The sequence below is a fragment of the Coregonus clupeaformis genome, chromosome 15 (assembly GCF_020615455.1).
Source record: "Coregonus clupeaformis isolate EN_2021a chromosome 15, ASM2061545v1, whole genome shotgun sequence".
Lineage (NCBI taxonomy): Eukaryota > Metazoa > Chordata > Actinopteri > Salmoniformes > Salmonidae > Coregonus > Coregonus clupeaformis.
The window spans coordinates 26,606,054-26,620,666 of NC_059206.1; positions in this window are offsets into that span (position 1 = coordinate 26,606,054).

Here is a 14,613-nt window from a genome sequence, read left to right on the forward strand (position 1 = left end):
ATGAACCTGAGCTTAGAAAACAATTGTCCTTAAAGGGGTTCCCAGCTTGATGCCCGCAAATCTTCTTAGAACAGAACATCTTAACATAACAGAGAAGTCAATTAGTTGAGTGAGTGCCAGGCCTTTTACAACTAGCCTGGGTCATTTTCATTAGGCACCAAATGGAACAAAACAGATTGAAACAGGGAGGGACAGCCTGAACTTGTCCACTAAGAAACGCTCGTTTTCATTTTCTGTTGTAAAACGTTTTACTACGTCAACTACAGTGTGCCCTAATGAATACAACCTAGGCCATCCATAGCACAACAAGGTTGATAGTCATTTATATCCAGTGGTCACACACACATTTGAAGTTCAAACGTCAAGCACCATTTGTTTTCTGGTATAATAACAGAGAAATGCAACACATCAATTACTGTAGGAGCAAAAAGCATGTGTCTCTCATCTTACCCTAAGAGCCACCATCCAATCAGTCTGTTCATCAATTCATCAACAAGCCCAAAGAAAAGCTAGATGGTTATCACCAATACCAACTGTTGAGATTGTTGAGACACTGACTCCAACTGTTGTGACACTCACAACAACTGTTGAAACAATGACTCCAACTGTTGAGACACTGACTCCAACTGTTGAGACACTGACAACAACTGTTGAGACACTGACTCCAACTGTTGAGACACTGACTCCAACTGTTGAGACACTGACTCCAACTGTTGAGACACCGATTCCAACTGTTGAGACACTGACTCCAACTGTTGAAACACTGATTCCAAATGCTGAGACACTGATTCCAACTGTTGAGATACTGACTCCAACTGTTGAGACACTGATTCCAGCTGTTGAGATTCTGACTCCAACTGTTGAGACACTGATTCCAACTGTTGAGACACTGACTCCAACTGTTGAAACACTGATTCCAACTGTTGAGACACTGATTCCAACTGTTGAGTTACTGACTCCAACTGTTGAGACACTGATTCCAGCTGTTGAGATTCTGACTCCAACTGTTGAGACGCTGATTCCAGATTAGTTGGCAAAGACAATAACACAGCTAATGTGACTGAATGCTGAAACATTCAGGTAGGTTAGCTACCCAAGCTAGGAACCTCATATGCTATACAAAACATTCTTACACAGATTTGACTGTAAATTGCACATACATGTCGTGATCCACGTCAAAACTGTAATGTAGGTTTAAACACTTTGAACTGAGATGCACTTATAAGGCCATGGCCAGATTGAGCTCCATGTCTGTCCTTACTCCTTAATCAGTCTCAATGTTGTTTTTCCTGGACTGGATGTCTCCCCAGGTGAAGCTAAGAGGCTCTCGGCCATGCTAGATTTGTAGATGGAAGACTTATATATCAAGCTCCCTAATGGGATTGTGGCAATGCCAGGCTAATGCATCAGGCTAGGCTACACTGAGCTAAAGAGAAGATAAAGCAAACCTGGGTCATATTCATTAGGGCACACTGTAGCAAAACAAGCGCTTCTTATTGGACAAGCTCAGATACTACCTCCCAGTTTCAAACAGTTTTCTTCCGTTTCATGCCTAGTGAATGCGACTCTGTATGTTTTCCAGTGTGTCAGTCCATAATAAGGGAAGCCTATCAAGCATCTCCCACTGGGCAAAAACTGTTTGCATCAACGTTGGTCCCACGTATTTTCAACCAAAGAATTCAATCTGATGACGTTGAATCAATGTGGGAAACTGATTGGATTTGCAAAAAGTTATCAACGTAAGGCAACTTCTTTTATTTTTTCACCCAACTTTTAACCTAAATCCAATGACATAGTGACATTTTTTGTTGATTTCACGTTGAATTCACATTACAGTTTTTTCCAACTGCTTACACACGTTTTCAAAACGATGTCTCCTTTTTTCAAAACTCTACACACAATTCCCAAAACTGCACACACAAAATGCAAAATGCCTCACATCTCCTTCAAAATGTAACACTGCATTCAAAATGCCATAAACACATGTCAGAATGAAGTTTTCTCTTGCCAAACATCGAGGGAAGTATCTCCTAGCATGGCGTATCCAACCTTGGACAGAGGCAACCTCTATGTCCCCACATGCGTCCTCCATTGCCTGGAGAAGCGGCATGCGGGCATAGGGTTGGCAATCATACACTTTCCAGCGCCAGGCTGAGAAGAATTCCTCTATGGGATTTAGAAAAGGTGAATATGGGGGTAGGTACAAAACTACAAATTGTGGATGGGTGGCAAACCAGTTTTGGACCAGAACAGCCTGGTGAAAACTAACATTGTCCCATGTAACCACAAATCTAGCAGGCTCCTGATCTGGATCAGGGACAAGCATTGTGTAAATTGCATCCAGAAAAGTGAGCATATGGCCGGTGTTGTACGGACCCAGTGTGGCATTGTGATGGAGGACCCCGTTTTGAGTGATGGCAGCACACATAGTTATATTACCCCCACACTGTCCAGGGACATTGGTAATTGGCCTCTGTCCTATTACATTTCTTCCGCGGCACCTGGTTTTGGTGAGGTTGAAGCCAACCTCATCCACATAAATACATTTACATGGGCATCCATCTCCAATACTCTCTGTAACAGACAAAAGGATATACAGATGAGTAAATATGGTATGTCTGAAGTACTGGAAGTAGTGTTGCATACATACCTCTACAAAGTCATGTCGCAGATTCTTGACTCTGTCAGAGTTTCTCTCAAATGGCACCTTGTAAAGTTGTTTCATCGTCACTTGGTGCCATTGGAGGATGCGTTGTATGGTCGACAGGCTTACAGCATTGATGTTGTTAAATATGGTGTCATTATTACAGTTTTTTCCGACTGCTTACACACAAAATCTTTTCATGTCACACGATTTTTGAAACCTCTCACTCAAAGTGCAAAACTACACACCAAATCTCCAAAACCATAAGCTATTTCTCAGCCTTTGACTCAGTTGTCAATTGCATAAAACACTTTTTTCAAAACACTACACACAATTCTCTACCTAAAACACAAAAATCTAACAGGAAGTGACTTGCTTTCCTTTTCCAAACACAACCAATCAAAATGCTACACTTATTCACCCGGTCAAACACACTCTCCTTGAATGTGCAAACACTAATTGCTTTACTGATCACTAACCAATCACTGCTTTACTGTAGTATAGGACTGTTTTGAACAATGGATGCCGAACAATGGACGAGAGCAAGAGGAGTAGGAGGGAGAGGCAGGGGACAACAACGAGGACAAATTCAAAGATGAAGAGTTGGAGGAGGAGGAGGAGGAGGAGGAGGAGGAGGAGGAGGAGGAGGAGGAGGAGGAGGAGGAGGAGGAAGAGGAAGAGGCAAAGAAGAGAAGGAAGGAGAGTTATTTATGTGGATGAGGTTAGGGCTTCAACCTCACCAAAACCAGGCGCCGCTGAAGAAATGTAAAAGGACAGAGGGCAATTACCAATGTCCCTGGACAGCGTGGGGGTAATATAACTATGTGTGCTGCCATCACTCAAAACGGGGTCCTCCATCACAATGCCACACTGGGTCCGTACAAGACCGGCCATATCCTCACTTTTCTGGATGCAATTTACACAATGCTTGTCCCTGATCCAGATCAGGAGCCTGCTAGATTTGTGGTTATATGGGACAATGTTAGTTTTCACCGGGCTGTTCTGGGTCCCAAAACTGGTTTGCCACCCATCCACAATTTGTAGTTTTGTACCTACCCCCATATTCACCTTTTCTAAATCCCATAGAGGAATTATTTTCAGCCTGGCGCTGGAAAGTGTATGATTGCCAACCCTATGCCCGCGTGCCGCTTCTCCAGGCAATGGAGGACGCATGTGGGGACATAGAGGTTGCCTCTGTCCAAGGTTGGATACGCCATGCTAGGGAGATACTTCCCTCGATGTTTGGCAAGAGAAAACGTATCTTGTGATGTGGACGAAAGTATTGTGACCAGACCCAGCCCGTAGAAGAGATGAAGCGTAGCTTAGCACTGGTGACTGCCCCCGCCTACCAATTCCTGGACTGCCCCCCCACGGACCCCACACACACTTTTGTGTTCTTTACTGTATTCTAAAGAATATACTTTTGGTTTACATATGTTTATGGTTTTGTTGTGTGCTACTGTATACAACAGTAATGTTTGGCCTAATAAATATTTTCTGTTTCTACATTGCATTGGTGTTTACAGTGTACTTGTTACCCCTCTCAGCAGATTACTTTCACTGTAGAACATTGTATTGGAATGTATATATAAGCCTATGAAAGACCAAAGGGCTTTAGATTTAGAACAACAGTGTTTACATGGTATATCCAAAATTTACTATTATGAAAGTAGTGTTTGCCATTTGATGCAAATGCTTCATTCTGACATGTGTTTACGGCATTTTGAATGCAGTGTTACATTTTGAAGGAGATGTGAGGCATTTTGCATTTTGTGTGTGCAGTTTTGGGAATTGTGTGTAGAGTTTTGAAAAAAGGAGACATAGTTTTGAAAACGTGTGTAAGCAGTTGGAAAAAACTGTAAGATATGTTCTCTTATCTCTCAAATCCTAATTGCATTGTTGGCCAAAACCATATTTATAATTGCAGTCTCTTGTACATCTGTAAACAAGCGTCCTCGTCCTCCATGATGTCTTTGCCTTTCCACTCTGTACAAAATTCAAACACAGTATGTGTTCAGCATAGGAACTGTAAACAATGTACACAAAAATGTTGTAGTACAGCATGATAACCAACCTCATTCATTCAATGCAGTGCAGTAAATGGATGGCTTAGAGTTACAAATGTTTATGCAATACTATGCAGTCATACGTATTTTACAGTACATTACTGTAATGCTAAAATAGTAATTAGATAGTTTCATACCTGTTCTCATTTCTGAAGGTTCGAATTATGGACGCCACTGTAAATCGACTCAAGTTGGGCTGGACTCTCAGTCCAGCCTCTCTCATGGTCAAACCGTGGTTGATCACATGATCAACAAGTGTTGCCCTAATCTCATCAGATATGGCTCTCCTTCCTTCTCTTCTTTGCCCTCGTCCTCGTCCTCTTCCTCTTCCTCTTCCTCTTCCTCTTACTCCTCCTCCTCCTCTTCCAACTATTCGTCTTTGAATTTGTCCTCGTTGTTGTCCCCTGCCTCTCCCTCCTACTCCTCTTGCTCTCTGTCCATTGTTGGCATACATTGATCAAAACAGTCCTATACTACAGTAAAGCAGTGATTGGTTAGTGATCAGTTAAGCAATTAGTGTTTGCACATGTGAGGAGTGTGTGCGTATCCTGGTGAATAAGTGTAGCATTTTGATTGGTTGTGTTTGGAAAAGGAAAGCAAGTCACTTCCTGTTAGATTTTTGTGTTTTAGGTAGAGAATTGTGTGTAGTGTTTTGAAAAAAGTGTTTTATGCAATTGACAACTGAGTCAAAGGCTGAGAAATAGCTTATGGTTTTGGAGATTTGGTGTGTAGTTTTGCACTTTGAGTGAGAGGTTTCAAAAATCGTGTGACATGAAAAGATTTTGTGTGTAAGCAGTTGGAAAAAACTGTAAGTACATTACTCAAGGGCACATTGACAGATTTCTTACCTAGTCGTCTCGGGGATTCAAACCAGCGGCCTTTTCGGGTTACTAACCCAACACTCTTAACCGCTAGGCTACATTCAATAGTTGTTTGTTATCCATTTCATAATTGGTACAATAGTTCTCATTTCATAGTGGCAGGCTGGCAGGAATCCACCAGTTGATCCAAATAAAAAATTACATTGGAGAAATTTGGTAAGGTGTGGATAAGGTAAGCCATTAGTCCAAATCTCATTAAAGTATTTATAAGACATATTAGACAGACCTTCCCCTGTATTCAATAGTAAAATTACTTTTATTTACTGTGGAATTTCAAAGTTATACCTCCTAAACCACATTTTGCCTATTCATTCTCTATGACTACCTCTGACCATAGTTAAAAAGACAGCACAAACAGATCTGGGACCAGGCTACCCTTTCCACTCACATGTGAAAGGCACAACATAGTAGCCTAGCATAGCTGGTTTGTTTGTTTGGCCTGCGTAGCAAAACTCTTGTGGATTAACCATCACCTTGGGTTTCGGATCTCGAATGCAGTTAAACTGGCTTGACCTCTCTCCCTATCTCTACCCCCATGATAGATGCCACGCGTGCACTGAGCCTAGCTACGTTCGGTCCCCAATGCAATAACAGTATATCACTACTGACCCTGGAACTGTCCCTGTACATAGCGTCTTACTTTCTTGTGTTCTTCTTGTTTCTTATTTTAATTTATTGTGTCTTTTTGTTCTACCTTGTGTTATTTTTAGTGCTACATTGATATTAATCACTGCGTTGATGCGTTTGGAGATCGCAAGAAAGGCATTTCACTGTATTGTGCACGTGAAACTTCAAAGTTAATTCTGATTTACAATTGATTGAGTCGTCAACGAAAATGAATTCAAAGTGAAATCAACAAAACTTTTAACCATCTAATTGGATTATGTAGTTCTGTCCTTGAGCTGTTGTCTATTAATGTTCTGTATTATGTCATGTTTCATGTTTTGTGTGGACCCCAGGAAGAGTAGCTGCTGCTTTTGCAACAGCTAATGGGGATCCTAATAAAATACCAAAATACCAAATTCTTGCACACAATAGATTTGACCATATCTGTGTGTTGCATAATGACGGTCATCTTGAGCCTCATTGTTTGTCAAACCTTACAGTATACAGCCCCATCCCCCAGTTTAAGTATCGGGGTTTCTGCTGGGCTGAAGCACGAATCCCAAACTGCCCCTTTAAGACTAGATTGGCAGTGCGTAGGAGATGCTGTTGTACAGTAAGCCTACATTCTTGACATCTGAAAACAGAAATGTTGATGTGAAATGTTGCAGAGCGTGTTCTGTGCATGTGTGTGTGTGTGGGGGTTAAACAATGGGAGCTGTTTGCAATGGTGTTAAGGAATTTACCTGCAATAACACAGATCCGTTCAGATAAACCTGCTACTAGTTTTTTACAGGTTACGTAACTACATCTCAAACTGGGTTTTTAGTGGTCAAAAGTGATTTATTTTTTTTAAAACCTTTTTTTTTAAACCAACCATGTAACTGCATGTGCCTTACGCACATGGGCGAGTCAGTGCCACATTCATTTTTTCCAAAAGAAAAGGTCATCCTGCAAATCCATGCCATGGCGGCACAATAGAAATCTATGCCATGGTGCCACATTAGAAATCTATGCCATGGTGGCACATTAGAAATCTATGCCATTGTGCCACATTAGAAAGCTATGCCATGGTGGCATATTAGAAATATATGCCATGGTGCCACAATAGAAGTATATGCCATGGTGGCACATTAGACAGCTATGCCATGGTGGCACATTAGAAATCTATGCCATGGTGGCACATTAGAAATATATGCCATGGTGGCACATTAGAAATATATGCCATGGTGACATATTAGAAGTCTATGCCATGGTGGCACATTAGAAATCTATGCCATGGTGGCACATTAGAAATATATGCCATGGTGGCACATTATAAATATATGCCATGGTGCCATATTAGAAGTATATGCCATGGTGGCACATTAGAAATCTATACCATGGTGCCACATTAGAAATAAATGCCATGGTGGCACATTAGAAAGCTATGCCATGGTGCCACATTAGAAGTCTATGCCATGATGGCACATTAGAAATCTATGCCATGGTGGCACATTATAAATATATGCCATAGTGCCACATTGTAAATCTATGCCATGGTGGCACATTAGAAATCTATGCCATTGTGGCACATTAGAAATCTATGCCATGGTGCCATGTTAGAAATCAATGCCATGGTGGCACATTAGAAATCTATGCCATGGTGCCACGTTAGAAATATATGCCATGGTGGCACATTAGAAATATATGCCATAGTGCCACGTTATAAATCTATGCCATGGTGCCACGTTAGACATCTATGCCATGGTGGCACATTAGAAATATATGCCATGGTGGCACATTAGAAATCTATGCCATGGTGCCACGTTAGAAATCTATGCCATAGTGGCACATTAGAAATGTATGCCATTGTGGCACATTAGAAATCTATGCCATGGTGCCACATTAGAAATCTATGCCATGGTGGCACATTAGAAATCTATGCCATGGTGGCACATTAGAAATCTATTTCATGGTGGCACATTAGACATCTATGCCATAGTGGCACATGAGAAATCTGTGCCATGGTGCCACGTTAGAAATCTATGCCATGGTGGCACATTAGAAATCTATGCCATGGTGGCACATTAGAAATCCCCTCTTTCTGTTATTGTGCTCATCATTAATGCAATGTTCGGTCCTTATCAATGAACGAGCAGGCTGATTTCTTCCACTCCTGTAGATAAATAAAATGTTATTAATAGGCATACAAATGTTTGAACTACTTAATAAATTAGTGAAGTGTCAAAACACCTGGGTCAAATTGACACGAAAGTGGTTTAAATGGTTAATGCAACGTGATCAAGTTGATGTATAATAATATAATATAATATGCAATTTAGCAGACGCTTTTATCCAAAGCGACTTACAGTCATGCGTGCATACATTTTTGTGTATGGGTGGTCCCGGGGATCGAACCCACTACCTTGGCGTTACAAGCGCCGTGCTCTACCAGCTGAGCTACAGAGGACCACTGTAGTATGTGGTATAGTAAAGTAACATTAGCACAATGTTGACTCAACCGATGGTTGCCAGCCAGGTGGAAAGTCCAGGACTAGATACATAAATAGCTTGTATTTATTCTTGATAAAACAGATGAAAATACCCTCAATTAAAAGGTGACATTCTGTACTGTCGCCTCATATTCATCATTTGATCTCAAATCCAAAATGCTGGAGTACAGAGCTTAATGTACAATTTCAGCTTCAGTGGTTAAGGTAAGGGTTAAGGTTTGGGATAGGGTTAAAACAGAAAAACAAATATTACCGAACAATTGCCTAGCACTGAGAGTGAACCTGCGATCCTCGGAGCCATAGTTCGCTGTTTAAGCCCATCATCAACCCCATCCCAAACGCCCTAGCTCATCGTGAACCTACTAGACGGTAATAGGCTCTCGCGTTGCCCCTAGTAGATGGTAGGAAGTTGCCATAGAAATAAAATTCCACCACATGCCATAATTTCACCATTTCAAATATGCCTAGACGTTCGCATTATTCACCCACCCATGACCAACCTCCCTACTTTTATTTCTGTTTTAAAGGGGCAATCAGCAGTAGAAACCATGACAAAGCATTTTCCCAGCCCCTGTTTTGGTTAAAAGCTGAGGGATGGGGCTGGAAAATGTAACCACTCTCATAATATATCAACAGCGCTATGGAAGCGAGTACTGACTATCCATGATATCAAAATTATAGTTTTAACCATGTTTTGAGGCTATATAGTGTTTGTTTACATTTATGTTGTTTACAAACATTGGAGTAAAACAAGCTTATATGTTGGGTCCTGATTGGGTACAACGGTTGAACCAAGCTCATGGGGCATTTATAAGTTATATTCTTCAAGAATTAATGGGTACCTATTGTGGGGATCTATTTTCTTACAACTAGATGTGATGCCTAGCTTAGAAATAATACATTCATGATTAAACATAATAGGTTTGTGCTGTACTGATATAGATTGTTTAACATAACAACCTGTGATTAATGTGAGGAACCGTTAGGGGGTAGGCTGAGATAGACTTGTGACTCACACACACATACTGCCTCTTTGTTAAACTGCTCAAGGACATGTGTACTGTAACAAAAACAACTAATGCCCGGCAACAGGGATGCGCCAAGGGGCTGGGACCAGCCTGAGCGCCAACGATAGGTTGGGTAAGTTTAAACCACACCCAGCCTCTACTCTGACAGGCCCAGCCTGGAGCAGGAACTATCACTGTCAGAGTATTAAAGAAGAACCTTGGGTTGAAAAAGTTAGTTCTCTGTCTGCCCTGCGTGGTGTTTCAGTGGGCCCGTATATACGAACATCATATTTACCATTCAAGTGTTTGCATTAATTAAAATACTAGTCTATCTTAGAAGACGTGTATTGACCTCTTTTTGTTCCTATACCAGATTTGAATTGACGCAACTTGACACTATCATTTACTTATTGGTCTAAAAATGGATGTTGCAACTGCTGATTGCCCCTTTAAGTAACCAGACCATTCGTACATATGATATGTCTTGGAGGTACACAAAAAAACGTAATATATTTTGTTTAGCTCTGAGGCCAGACAGTTTTTTTTTTTTTATGACACAAATGAGAAAATAAAATAAATACGCCATTTACAAACATAAAGTAATCACACCCTTTTGTTTGCAAGGACTGTCGTGGAAATTCTAATCAAAAGGAAGAGAGGCTGCAGATTCTTCAAACAATCATACTTTAATATCGATTAATTATTGCAATAATGGAGCTGGTCAACAAACCACCCGTAGGTGATTTGTTGAGAGCCCAACAATACAAAACATTTTGAGGTCTTATATAGTATTCCTAAAAATGCTGTGTCCTGGCTGGTTCCACCCTCCCCGGCAGATCGGGGCATCATGAGCTACCTTGTGTTCATCTTGTGGTTATGTGTATCGGGTGTGTGAGATCATAGCGCTCAAACAAGTGATGACGTTACTCCGTTCTGCTGATAGATTTGTCAATGATGCTCAAGCCAGCCTCTGTCCACTTCATATCTCCACACAGCTGTGCCCTTGAAGATACGAAAAGAACAGGATAGACCAAAAACGGGTCACTCTCAGACGGCCCTTTGTCTTGGCCGTGTGACTAAGTTGAACAGAGGCAGAGTGGAAAAATACCAGCTTCTTCTTCTTACCTTCAAACAGACAGTGGAAATGTACAGGTTGAAGGCTAATACGGGGCATTTGCATAACAAAGCTTAGTGTTAAGAACTATTACATTAATTATTCATTACATTGTTTTCTGCTATAAAAGCTTAAAGAGGTTTATACAGGGTTTTTTCCCTCACAGCACCACCTCCTTCAAAATATAGATACAAATAGGGCAGGTTTCCAGGAAACAGATTAGGCATAGTCCTGTACTAAAAAGCACTTCAAATGGAGAAACTCCATTGCACATGCTTCTTAATCCAGGAATAAACGTAATCTGTGTACTGGAAAGCCACCCATAGGCTTTCAGACAGAACACATAAATGAAACATTTCTGTTGTTTACAGTTTGTAATGTTTATGAAAATCTGAGTTAAGGGGAAACTTCAGCATTTTTCTACTTCATATTCATAATCTCTAGCACCACCCCAACATCAACATATGTGAAAATGATGCATTTCTATGTTTTGTTGTTAAAAAGATGGAGGAAGATAAGTGTTTCCAATGACATCATCAGTGTGCATCCAGAGCGACTTACAGTTAGTGAGTACATACATTTTCATACTGGCCCACCGTGGGAATCAAACCCACAACCCTGGCGTTGCAAACGCCATGCTCTACCAACTGAGCTACATGGGATTGACCAATTGTGAGTAGGCATTGCCTACTAATTGTCTACTTTTTACTACAAAACATAGAAATGCGCCATTTTCACATATGTTGACTTTGGGATGATGCTGGAGATAATGAATATGAAGTTGAATTTATTTTAAATTTCCCTTTAATTGTATGGTAAAACAGATAAAAACTTTGATTACTTGAATACATTTGACCTACACTCACCTCCATATGTACCAGTGGAGGATGCTGAGGGGAGGATGGCTCATAATAATGGCAGAAACGGAGTAAATGAAATGGCATCCAACACCTGGAAACCATGTGTTTGATGTATTTGATACCATTCCACTGATTCCACTCCAGTCATTACCACGAGCCTGTTATCCCCAATTAAGGTCCCACCAACCTCCTGTGATATGTAAAGTATTTGGACAGAGAAGCATTTGTTTTTAAAATGTCCTCTATTTTGGATTTTGGATGAAGAAGCCCATATTTATTCTGAGCTTCTTAACTAACTCATCAATATGGTTTTTAAAAGACAGCTTTTCATCTATCCAGATGCACAGATATTTGTAAGCAGAGACACGATCAATGCATTTCAATGCAGACTTGCTATTGTTTCCAATCGCCACCACTTCAAATACATAATTTCTATTAAAACCAAAATGCTCTCTGTACAGGACTGAACAACTGCTCTACAGTGTATGTCTATATTCTTTAACACAATGTACAGGACTGAAGGACTGCACTACAGTGTATTTCTATCTTCTTTAACACAAAGCAATAGTGTTTTCTAAAGTATGAGCCTTAGCTCCCTATTACACTTCCAAACTGATGTGTTTTATCTTTGTCCTTCTAGTTTCAGCCTGAGTCTGAACCTGGTGTTCATAGCTGGATGTCTCCTGATGTGTTGAGTGGTGGTCTACTGTTCCCGGACATCAAAGGTCAAATATCTCTGACCTCCGACTTCTAAGGAGAGCTGTCCTTACATGGGACACTAAAAGTGGAATCGGAAATATGGCAATTATATCTATGGCAAGACATGCTGTCCACTTTGTTTTACTGTGGGAGAATGTTTATCACTTTAAAATAAATGTTGGGGGAAGAAAGTTTATCACTAAAATAAATGTTGGGGGGAGAAAGTTTATCACTTTAAAATAAATGTTGGGGGGAGAAAGTTTATCACTAAAATAAATGTTGGGGGGAGAAAGTTTATCACTAAAATAAATGTTGGAGGGAGAAAGTGTATCACTTTAAAATACATTTTTGGGGGAGAAAGTTTATCACTTTAAAATAAATGTAATGAATAAGCATTAATAAACTGTCAGTATTGTAAGTACAACGAATGAGTACCAAAGCATGAATCATGTATTAGCATTAGGCTACATGGGAACGTACTTTTCAACCCACTTTAGCTGTGTTTTAATTCATGCAGTATTATGCACGATATCTTTTGGGGAAAAACACTTGGTGACGTGTACTTCAATAAATGTTCCTTAAGGTTGGTCTCCTTTTCTTTGGTGGAAATTTACCTGAAAGCAAGTGGCCTCAAAGTACCACAAGATGGGCTGGCCCTTGGCTCTCACAGAAGGCTCCATCATGCAGGCCTCCTACCAGACTGAGTATGTCATGCATACAGTCACCGCTCACACAACGAGTAGCTGGGTTGGAATGTTGTCGTGACACACAAGCAGAGCATCTTACTGTCTCTCCTTCTGTCCCTCCTTCACTTCTCTCTCTCTCTCTCTCTCTCTCTCTCTCTCTCTTTCTTTCTCTTTCTCTCCCCATCTCTTTCTCTCCCCATCTCTTTCTCTCTCTCTCTCTCTCGCTCTTTCTCTCCCTCCCTCATTCCTTCCCTACCTCCTAGCGCAGTTGACTTCCGTCGGTCTAATCTGTCAATGTTATTTCTGAAGGAAGTCATTAGACCAATATTTGTCTATCATACTTATATTGGCCATATACCACAAACCCCTGAGGTGCCTTATTGCTATTATAAACGGGTTACCAATGTAATTAGAGCAGTAAAAATACATGTTTTGTCATACCCATGGTATACGGTCTGATATACCACGGCTGTCAGCCAATCAGCATTCAGAGCTCAAACCACCCAGTTTATAAAAGTTGTTATTTGTCTTTAGCGGATGTACCAAATTCAGTTGATGTAAATGTATTCCTTTATTGCCATTGTACCAGGTCGTTGGCTCCTCCTCAATCATTACATAGTGTTACGATGAAATCACAAGATTTGGCTAATATTTGATTCCACTCTACTAAGCTTTATAAGAGTAGAACGTTGAAGTTTCACAAATTCTCAATTGTATTTCGGAATATTTTGTGATTGTTTTAATTCCTTAGGGATTGTGGATTGGGTCTTCCTAATGGGGGGTTTCTAAAACCACATAAGTAGGCACCAGTGGAGGCTGCTGAGGGGTGGACGGCTCATAATAATGTTTTTCATGCATCTGGCCCCGTGTAGCTCAGTTGGTAGAGCATGGCGCTTGCAACACCAGGGTTGTGGGTTCGATTCCCACGGGGGGCCAGTATGAAAAAATAATGTATGCACTCACTAACTGTAAGTCGCTCTGGATAAGAGCGTCTGCTAAATGATGTAAATGTAATTCCATTCACGTCATTATTATGAGCCGTCCTCCCTTCAGTAGCCTCCACTGGTGGCACCCCTTGACTTTTTCTCAATTTTGTTGTGTTACAGCCTGAATTTAAAATTGATTAAATTGAGATTTTGTGTCACTGGCCTACACACAATACCCCATAATGTCAAAGTGTCATTATGTTTTTACAAATTAATAAAAAATGAAAAGCTGAAATGTCTTGAGTCAATAAGTATTCAACCCCTTTGTTATGGCAAGCCTAAATAATTTAGGAGTAAAAATGTGCTTAACAAGTCACATATGTTGCATTGACTCACTCTGTGTGCAATAATAGTGCTTAACATGATTTTTGAATGACTACGTCATCTCTGTACCCGACACATACAATTATCTGTAAGGTCCCTCAGTCAAGTAGTGAATTTCAAACAGATTCATCCACAAATACCAAGGAGGTTTTCCAATGCCTCGCAAAGAAGGGCACCTATTGGTAGATACAAATTTTTTCAAAAGTAGACATTAAAGATCCCTTTGAGCATGGTGAAGTTATTAATTA